General features: G+C 36.9%; 1 pseudogene; it reads left to right on the forward strand.

The window, feature by feature from the left end:
• LOC101723377 (signal peptide peptidase-like) overlaps positions 1–10,618 on the forward strand; it is a 35,959-nt pseudogene extending 25,341 nt beyond the window's left edge.
• The last annotated feature ends 273 nt before the right edge of the window (positions 10,619–10,891 follow it).

Here is a 10,891-nt window from a genome sequence, read left to right on the forward strand (position 1 = left end):
CGAAAAAAGGTAGAGAGAGAGAGAGAGATACTGTAATCCAGCATGGACAGTGTATCTAAAAGTGTACCTTGACTTTAATACAATTCTTTTCATGTTTATATGTTCTTTGGCCTGTTAGTCTTATTTTTAATTTGTATTTATGATAGTTAACTTTATAAAGCCCTATAAATAAGTGAATTCAATGCTGGAAAAACAAAAGGGAATGGAGTTAAGGGGAAAGAGGAAAAAATGAAATAAATTATACTAAACCAATTAATCCTCACTACACCCTGTTGGACAGCACTACTATCATTTCCTTTTATAAATAAGGAAACCAAGCTTAAAAGTTAAGTAATTTGCTGAATAAAATTTTTCTAGAATGCAATAGGGCTGAGATCTGAACCCACAGAGCCTGAGTCTTACACCCTTCTCACTCTACTAAAGCATTCAAGTTTTCAATGAAATATTCAATGTCTCATGATTAAAAGACAAAGATATCAAATTGGTTTTAAGTTCAGTGTTGGTAAGAACACCATTTAAATGCTTGCTGCTCTCCCATTTAAAAATAATAGCAAACACTGCAGAGGACATTCCATCCCACGTGGCCACAGAGGTCCGTTCCACAGCTCTCCCCTGCCTATTAATGTCAGCATTACACTATTGTTGAAGAATTAACTTCATACTGCGACACTGCATTGTGACTCTTCCACTCCAGGGTCCTTCTCAGGACTAGAGCTATCACTGTGCCTTTTCCTGAAATATATAGTGGTATGATCAAATACTCCTGATTAAGAGCATCTTCTCCTGGATGTCATCTTAATCTCAGTAGGGGAAAGAGAAATTTTTTTTGTTTTATTTTGTTTTTTGGTTTGTTTGGGTTTTTTTGATACCGGGGATCGAACTCAAGACCTCACGCTTGCAAGGCAGGTGCTATGCTGCTGAGCTAAATCCCAGCCCTGGTTTTTGTGTTTTTCAACAAAGCACACTTTGATTGGTTTAATTTTAACTTGAAATCTGTTTACAAAAATAATTTATTAACAAATATTAATTGTCCACATTAGCAGGTTTCAGTGGGACATTAGCACACAGGCATACAGTGTGCACTGATCGAGTCCAAACACCCCTTTTCGCCAATCTCCAAACACACACGCCATTCCCAAACTCTGGTAATCATAATTCTAATTTCAGGGTGACTCTTTGAGTTTCCACGTATGAGATAGAACTTGTAGTACTTGTTTTTGTGTGTGTGGCTTAATTCATTAAATATAATGACCTCCACTTCCTTTCATTTTGCTGCTAATAACAGGATTTCATTCTTCTTTATGGCTGAATAGCACTCCATTGTGTGTGTATATCATACTGTCTTTATCCACTCATCTTTTTAAGGGTGCGTAGGCTATTCCATGTCTTAAATATTGTAGATAGTGCTACAAAAAAGATAGGTATGCAGTTATCACCTTGGTGTGATAGTTTTCATTTCGTTTGGATATATACCCACAAGTGAGATAGCTGCAGCAAATTGTAGATTTATTTTATTTTTAGTTTGTTAAGGACCTGCCACATTGTTTTCCATAATGACTGTGCTAATTGACCTTCACACCAATAGTGTATAAAAGTTCTTTTTTCCTCTACATTCTACCCATCATTTGTAATTTTTTAATAGACATTCAAAGTGAGGTAAATTGGTACCGCACTATGGTTTTGATTTGTATTTCCCTAATAGCTGATGATATAAAGCATTTTTTTCATTTATAAGCTCATTTGTTTGCAATGTTTTGAGAAGTATCTATGTGGGTCATTAGCCACTTAACTGGATTACTTTATTAAGTTTTTTGAATTCCTAATATAGTCTGAATATTAACATACTATCTGATGAATAATTAACAAATATTTTCTACTATTCTATAGATATATTCTTCACTCTATTGATTGATTCCTTTGCTGTGCAGACAAAGGCTAATGTAACCCCATTTGCTGATTTTATATCAAGAATTAATTGACTGCCGATAAAAGGATTTATTTGGGGAATCTCTATTCAGTTCCATTGGTTTATGTGTCTGTTTCTATGCTGATAACATGCCGTTTTGATTACTATAGTTCTGTTCTATGAGTTGAAATCAGAAATTGTCAAGCCTCCACCCTTGTTCTTTTTGCTCTTTGCTGTGAATATGCAGTCTTCTGTGCTTCCATGTGAACTTTACATTTTTTCTATTTCTATGAAATCATTGATATTTTTATGGATATTGCATTGAATATATATATATATATATATATATCACATTGGGTAGTTTGGAAATTTTAACCATAGTAGTTCCTCCAATCCATGTATGGGAGGTCCTTCCAAATTTTCTCTTATCTTGTCCTTCAATGTTGTATAAATTTTATTCTAGGGTTCTTTTTTGTATTTTGTTAATGAGATTCCTTTAATTTGTCATCAAATTTATTCTTGGCGTATAGAAAAACTATTGATTTTGTATGTTGATTTTGTATCCTGCTAATTTACTAAACTCATTTATCAGTAATAGAGTCTTCATCTGCAAACAGATAATTTGACTTCCTACCTTCTTTTTTGTATGCCCTTTTTTTCTTTCTCTGACCTAAGTCCTCAGGCTAAAATGCCTAGTATGATATGGAATAAAGATAGTGATAGTGAACCCTCTTGCCTTGTTTATGACTTTAAGGAAAGCATTTCCATATACAATTTGATGCTTCCTCTGGGTTTGTCATGTATAGATTTTATTATATTGAGGTTTAGTGCTCCTACAATAAATTTGTTCAAGGCATTTATATGAAGGTATGATACCTTTTTTGGGGGGGGGGTGTACCAGGGATTGAACTCAAGACCTTGTGCTTGTGAGGCAGGCATGGTGCCACTGAGCTCAATCCCCAGCCCAAATTCTTTTTCTGTATATATTGAGATAATCATATGATTTTAATCTATATTCTGTTGATGTGATATATTGCATTTATTGATTTGTAAATATTAAGCCATCTTTGAATCCCTGGGATGATCATACTGAATAATTTTTTGATGTGCTATTGAATTCTATGTATTGAAACTTTTTCAACTCTGTTCATCAAGTATATGAGTTTCTAGTTTTCTATTCTATGATATCTTTGTCCTTTTTTTGTAACAGAGTAATGCTAATCTCAGAATAAATTTGGAAAGAATAAATTTGGAAATCTATGGAACAGTGTGAGAAGAATTAGTATTAGTTCTTTCTTTCAAAATTTGGTAAAATTCAGTATTGGATTACTCAGTTCTTGACTTTTCTTTCTTGGGAGACTATTACTAATTCAACAGTCACTGACTGTTATTTTTCTATTCATGTTTTTAACATGTATCCAGAAATTTATCCATTTCTTCTTGGTTTTCCAAATCATTGGCACATTGTTTCTCAGAATAATCCCTAAGGACTCTTTGTATTTCTGTGGTATTTGTTGTAATATATTCTGCCAGTTTCTGATTTTATTTATTTAGATTTCCTCTTTTTTCTTGATTAATCTTACTAAAGTTCTGTGGTTTTTTATATTTTCAAAATATAACCTATTTTTTCATTGTTATTTTATATTTTATTAGGTTCTAATTTTTAAATTTATGCTCTGATTTTTGTTAATTCTTTTCATCTAGTAATTTTGGGTTTGGTTTTTCTAAACTCTTGCAATGAACTGTTAAATAGTTTGTTTGAAAACTTTATTTTTTTTAGCATTCAAGGCTATCAATTAGTACTGCTTTGATACATCTCACACATTTTTATATGTTGAGTTATCATTTTCATTTGTTTTAGTATATTTTCAATTTCCCTTCTGATTTCCTCAATGACCCACTGTTCATTCACAAGTGTGTCATTCATTCTCCATGCATATGTATTATGTCTATAATTACTTTTTATTGAATTCTATTTTATTTCAATATAACAAGAAAAAATATAGCATATGATTTCAAGTGTTTTTATATTTTACATGGCTTTTTAATTTATCTTATACATGGTCTATTCTAGAGAATGTTTTGTGCACCGATGAAGCAAAGGTGTATTCTATAGCTGTTGGATAAAAAATTCTGTATGTGTCTCTTAAATCCATTTAATCTATAATAGAGCTTAACTCTAATGTATGTTTGTTGATATTTTTCCTCTGGTTGATCTGATTATTAATAAAACATGAAGTACTGGACTTCACTTTGATTATTGTTTGGAGTGCATCTCTCCCTTTAGGTCTTATAGTGTTTTATAATATTGAGTCTTTTTATATTAGGAGCATATAAATTTATAATTATTATATCTTCCTCACTAATTGAGCCCCAGATCATTATATAGAGACCTTTGTCTCTTACAGTTCTTGTCTTACATTCTATCTTATTAGATATAAGTATAGTTATTTCAGCTTGCTTTACATTTTCATTTGTTTGGAAAATCATTTTCCATTCTTGCACTTTCAGTTTGCCTATGTCTTAATTTTAAAATGATTTTCATGTAGGAAATATATTGTTGGAACTTATTCTATCCATCCTGTCAGTTTGTATGTTTTATTTAGAGTTTAGTTCATTTATATCCAAGGTTATGATGGGTAAGGGCTTACTCCTGGATCTCTGTTGATTTTCTTCCAGTTGTTTTGGGTATTCTTTGTTTTTTACCTTTTCTTCTGTTCTTCTTTGTGGTTTGATGGTTAGTATATTGATAATATGTGATTCATTTTAATTTACCTTTTCTGTATCTATTATTCTAGTGGGACTTAGGCTTTCAAATTCTTTCATTTGGCAATTAACTCTCATTTCTGGTTGTATGGCTGCCGTAAGTATCCTTCCTAAGGCTAGGCTGGTGATCTAAAACTTCTCATTTTGCTTTTCTTATGGGGTCTGTATTTTTTCTTCATTTCTGAAGGATAAACTCACTTAATGCTGTAAATTTGGCTGGTAGTTATTTTTTAAATACACAGAATATGCTATTCCATTTCCTCCTAGCTTACAAGGCTTCTGCAGAGAAGTCTGCTATTATTCTAAAGGGAATATCTTTAAATGTTATCTGATAGCTTTCTCTTGAAGATTGTAAATTTATTTCTTTGTCTTATGCAGTTGACACTTCATCTACACTGTGTAATGATGAAAATATTTTCTGATCACATGTATTTGGGGTTCTATAGGGTTCTTGTGCATGTATATCCATATTTGTTTAAACAATGAAGGTTGATTTGTGTGATTATTTCATTGAATAGCTTTTCTATGGCCTTAACCTCTTCACTTTCAGGTATCCCAAAGATATCTGTATCTCTGTTTACTGGTGTGCAAAATGTCATGAATGCTCTCTTCGTTGTTTCTTACTTTTTCTTTTTGGGTGGGATACTTGAAAAGATGTGACTTGACATTCAGACAGACCTTATCTAGTTTGTTCTTGAGCATGTATAATCTTTGTTTCAAAAATCTCCATATTTTCACTGAATTTCTTCTCATTCATATTCTGTATTGTCTTCCTAATGTTATTTAACTGTTCATCTGTATTTTCTTGGATCTTATCAAAACTTTTAAAAGTATTGCGTTGAATATTTTATCAGGCATTTCATCCATCTAGATATTTTGTAATCTGTTACTAGAGAACTATTGTCTGTAGCAGGTATTACGTTACTTTGATTTTTCTTGTGCTTCTACAATGAGATTTTAGCATTTGGTGGATAAGATATCTCTATTAGCTTTATAAGATGACCTTTTTAGTAAGTAATTTTTCCTGAAGATGTGTCTTAGGGTATCTTCTTGTTATGTAATCTTGGCTTTGATTCTAGCTGGGCACTGTAGTGTGACTCCCTGTAGTGTCTTTTGCCTGTGATTAATGAGTTTCTGCACAGTTTATAACATCTCAGTGTCTGAATGACCCACGGTCTCTGCCAGTCACACAAGACTGGGGACACTCCAGTGCTTCAGTAAGGTATGATGTAGAACACTGAATCCTGGGAGTTCTCTGTGTGGCTACTCCTATAGGGTAGTGGTGATCCCTAGGAAGAAAATGAGTTTTCTTTAGAAGCTAGCTCTAAAATTATCAGAGGCCTTTAACGCTAGAGGCACAAACATTCTTGAGGAACCTGAAGCGATTGTTCTCCCACCAAGAGTGAGGATTCTGATATTACACAGGGAAAGTAGTGGCAGGAACTGCAGTACAACTAACTATGTCAAGGTGTCAAGGTGGTATGGGGATGACCATCATCAGGTACTGCATAGGTGAAGTGGCAGCAGGACATATGTTGTTCCTTTCTGATTATAATGTCCTAGTGTCTACTCAGGAAAATAACCTGGCTAGGCAAAGTACCACTTGGATCTCCATAAACATTCATCCCTGTGAACATGGTTGTGGCCAGTCTTTTCCCCCAGGGCTCCTTCAGGTACTGTGCCAGCTTGGGTGCTAGCAGAGACAGAGTTGCTTTGATCCCTGTAGCCATATGTGCCATGGACAGTGCAATAGCAAGAGCCATGGAATTACTCAAGGATGCCTCAGTGTGCCCTGTGGGTTGGGTAGGAGAGAGACTGAGGCATTCCTTCCTCCACAGTGTCAACAATCAGCACCTGAATACCCAGGGGTAAGGAAAATGGGGACTGCATAGACACCTGCCCTCAGTCTTGGAACCAGCACTAGTCACTCATGGTTGCCATCACCTTTAATCTCAGCGGGTGAACACCTTGGTCTTCTGGTTATCAAAGGTGGCCTTGTTCATCCCTCTCTTTGTCACAACACTCATCCCCTACAGTGCAGACAACTCCCTCAGAGAGTTTAAGTCACAGTCACTTTTCTGGACCCAGTTGAGTTCATAAGACAGCTACACCCTAAGCCAGTGCAGCAGAGTATCTGTGGAGTCTCAGATATGGAAAATGCATGGATTTCTAGCCCACAGAGCAATCAAATTCAGATGACAACTCACTTTTCAAGGTGGTTCCTAGCTACACAACCTAGAAGATTACTAGATGATATGGAAGCATTTTCTAAAGCAAAACTACTGTGCAGACTTTATACTAATTTCTGAGTAGGCTGCAAGCCTGTGAGGATTGTAAAACTTTCCAGTAAATAGGATTGATATCATCCATACTCTTAAGTTTGCTGGGCCTTTCTCTTTCACACTTAACCATGTAAAACCCAGCCTAATAGCAGATACAGTATATTTTGTTTCTCTTTCCATGCTGTTGTCCCAGGTCTCTGACTCTTACAAGTTTCCAGTCTCTCTCTTGCTGATCTCCAGTGTTGTCCCACAGTTAGTCACCTCAAAATATAGCTCTGCATGAGTTAATGGGTTCTTTTTGGGGGGGAGGAGGTGAGTACTGGGCGTCTCTCTTCAACCATCTTCAATCTTCCTCCTGAAATTCTTAAAAGACCTTTCAAAATGTATTAAAAGTTAGTGGTGTTTTCTTAATTTGCACACTCTTTACAGACATATTGGCAGCTATGTGTTTTATTGGGCTGATATTTCCAATTCACTGTGCCTTCTATTGCTTGGTGTTTGAACCACCTTTCTCTCAGCCTGCTTTCTACCCCCAAAATACTAGTAAAGCTTTATCATACATCAGAAAGAGTGACAGAATTTCTCTAGACTTTTAATTTCAGTAATCATTATCCTGGATTTTGTTTTCATTGTTATATTTCCCGTTGGCTAACAGGAGCCAAGAGTGGGGTTTACTTTGTTACCTTGTATACACTTTGTATGGACTGCATGACTTAGGTAGATAGTCACATTTTCAAAAAATAAGTCTACTCAGATGCCAGATGGTCCATTAAAAAATGCTCTTTATTTCCTTTCCCTTTATCCTATTAGTGAAGGGATAGGGGAAGGTTCTAGGTGTTTAGGCATTTGTGATGCTAAGTATGTTAGACTTGGTGGATTACGAGTTTTTGATATTTGCTTCTGAAGTGTGGACAATTTTCAAAATGGGAAATCCATCTACCACATGTTTTAAATGATACCAGTGTCAATAAAAACCAAACATCCTTAAGAATGCTTAGAAAATGAAAAATAACATTATTCCTTAAGATAGCAGTTCTTTTGAGTATGCAGTATATAATAAAAAATATGATGTATGCCTTTTTAAAAAAATATATTACAGATTATTACATGCCATTAATCCCCTCACTATACATCTGTCACATTTAACACACCTCATCCTTCTTGTCACTTTCTGAAGCAGTTCTTGAAGTCCTTTTTTGTGTCTTTAATTATGTTGTCATGGCTGCCTTGATGTTCTGAACTGGTTCAAAATGTTTACTCTTCATTGACGTTTTGACTTTGGGAAAGAGCTAGCAGTCACATGGTGCCAGATCTGGTGAATATGGTAGATAAGGACATATCATAACGTTTTTATCCAACAGAAATTGCTGTAAACACTTGATCAGTGGGGGCTGAACATAAAATATGGGGAACATTTAACAATTATTACACTGTAAGGACAGTTAGGGAGGAACAGGCAGCATAGGGCATGACCTGGCTCACATATAGGAGATAACCGCATGCTTACTTGTGACTTGATGTACTGGAGGAGGCTCCCCTTTGTGGAACCTTTGCATACTCTTGCCATGTGCCCATAAAGCCTGTGACTCTTGGCTCACCCCAGAAACAGAGGCTAAGACCCTGACTGTACCATGCAGTGAGATAGTCATTTTTAGAAACCAGCTTACCCCTATAAGTATGGGCAAGGCAAAGACACTAGGCTGAGAAGCTCATCTTGGAGGTTCTCCCTGCCATACAGTTTGCTGTTCGACAGTCCTCGCTTCAGCAGTATCATCATTAAACCTCTGCTTCATGTTGCTTCTGTTTTCTGAGTTCCTCCTTCTGCACCCAGAGGACCTGATTTCTTCCCACTCGGGGGATTTTCGGCCTCGAGTCAGCCCCACCTCGCCATTCTTTGCCACGATGTAGGGCAAGAACCCAAGAAACAGAGTCCTGTCACAGAAGACTCCTAGGCTTCAGATGCCCACCATGACATAAGAGATATGTTGCCATTAATCTCCCTCAAAATATGCAAAATAATCTCCCTCACTTTGAGCACTTGTTCCTTTCTTCTGTATTAAGATTTTTGTTCTAATTTAAACATCTATAGTGTCTCTCAATAAGAACTATTTTCAACTTGTTTATGAGACAAATGTGGAAACACAGATAGAAATAAATAATCCAGGAATACCATCTGTATTAGAATTAATGAATATTAATGATGACCAACAGGAAAATCCGTCTCTAGCATCTTCCCAGTGAAAGATAGCCTTGCAGATAGATATTCTTGAATATAGTTACAGAGATGTACAATTTTGCTTTGCAAAATTGGGAGAATGATCTTGGAAAGTAGTTAATGCAACCTCGCTAAAGTCTGGTCCAGGATAAATTCTTAATTAAAAGTCAAGCTCATCCTTTTATTTAACTGAATTCTTGGTCAGTTTTCAGTTTCATTTCTACTATATTCCTAATCTGCTTTTAATTTTTATAGTGCCTTCAGAGAAGCAAACTTAAAACTAGGAAAATAATATCTAATGTCATGCCTCAGAAACGCTATTCCAAAACATGACACCTTGGCAATTGAGAAAAGAGCAAAAGCAAAAAGGTCTCTCTCACCTTGCCCTCAGCCTGAGCCTCTGAAGCAGGCCATGAAACCTAGGATGTGCCCTGTCGCACTTTCTGCTTTCATCCTCCCTTGAGTAGTCTCATATGACAGATGCCTTGACCTGTACCCAGAGGAAAGAAATGCCATGTAATTTGCACCAGGAATGATCTGCACAAACAGGCCTCACTAGTTCCCCCAGTTTGTTGCCATAAGATCATACATTTTTTTTCCTCTAGCCAAATTTAGACAGAACTGCCCATAAATATTACAGTTTTCCCCTCATCTTAGAGTGGTCATATCTGAATTCTTCCATGCCATATAGATTTGTGTTAAATACATTTACACATTTTATCTATATAATGTTTTTCTAATTTCAGTTTTTAATGTGGATTTTTAAATTGCTGAGAACTATATAAAAATGAGTATTTGACCAAGGTTTATGACAATCAGGGCTCTGGTGAAAGCAAAGAAGAGATCGTCAATTATGAGTTTGACACTAAGGACCTGGTGTGCCTGGGCATAAGCAGCATTGTTGGCATCTGGTACCTGCTGAGGAAGGTATTTGGGACCAACATTATGGTGACAGTGGCCAAGTCTTTTAAGGCACCAATAAAATTGGTATTTCCACAGGATCTGCTGGAAAAGGGACTCGAAGCAGGCAACTTCGCCTTGCTGGGACTCAGAGATATTGTCACTCCAGGGACCTTCATTGTCTTGCTGCTGCTTTTTGACATCAGCTTGAAGAAGAACACCCATACCCACTTCTACACCAGCTTTGCAGCCTAGATCTTTGGCTTGGGCCTTACCATCTTCATCATGCACATCTTCAAACATGCCCAGCCTGCCCTCCTGTACCTGGTTCCTGCCTGCATCGGCTTTCCCATTTTGGTGGCCCTAGCAAAGGGAGAAGTGACAGAGATGTTCAGTTATGAGGAATTGAATCCTAAAGATCCAGCAGCAGTGACAGAATCCAAAGAAGCAACAGAGGCACCAGCATCGAAGGGGCTGGAGAAGAAAGAGAAGTGATGCAGCTGGCACCTGACGTGTGCAGACCAACTGGACAGGCGCAGGATGGACCCGTGGGGCAGGCAGGGGAGCTGGCAGCCGCTCCAGGACTGGGGGCGGGGCAACAGGATCCCTCCAGCCACCTCTCTGTGGTCTCTGTTTCCTTCTTCCCCTTCTCTGGCCTTTTCTGCTCCTCCTCAGCCCTCCAGGAAAAGGAAACCTCCAGCTTCCTCCCTCCGCAGGAGCCAGGTAGAACACTTGGGTGTGACTTTTAGATTTTTGTATTGTGGGCTGACTTTGCCTCATATTAAAAACTCATCCCATGGCCAGAAAAAAAAAAAAGTATGG

This window comes from Heterocephalus glaber, unplaced genomic scaffold (genome assembly GCF_053883595.1).
Source record: "Heterocephalus glaber isolate CG9 unplaced genomic scaffold, H.glaber_assembly_v1.0 deba00001472, whole genome shotgun sequence".
Classification (NCBI taxonomy): domain Eukaryota; kingdom Metazoa; phylum Chordata; class Mammalia; order Rodentia; family Bathyergidae; genus Heterocephalus; species Heterocephalus glaber.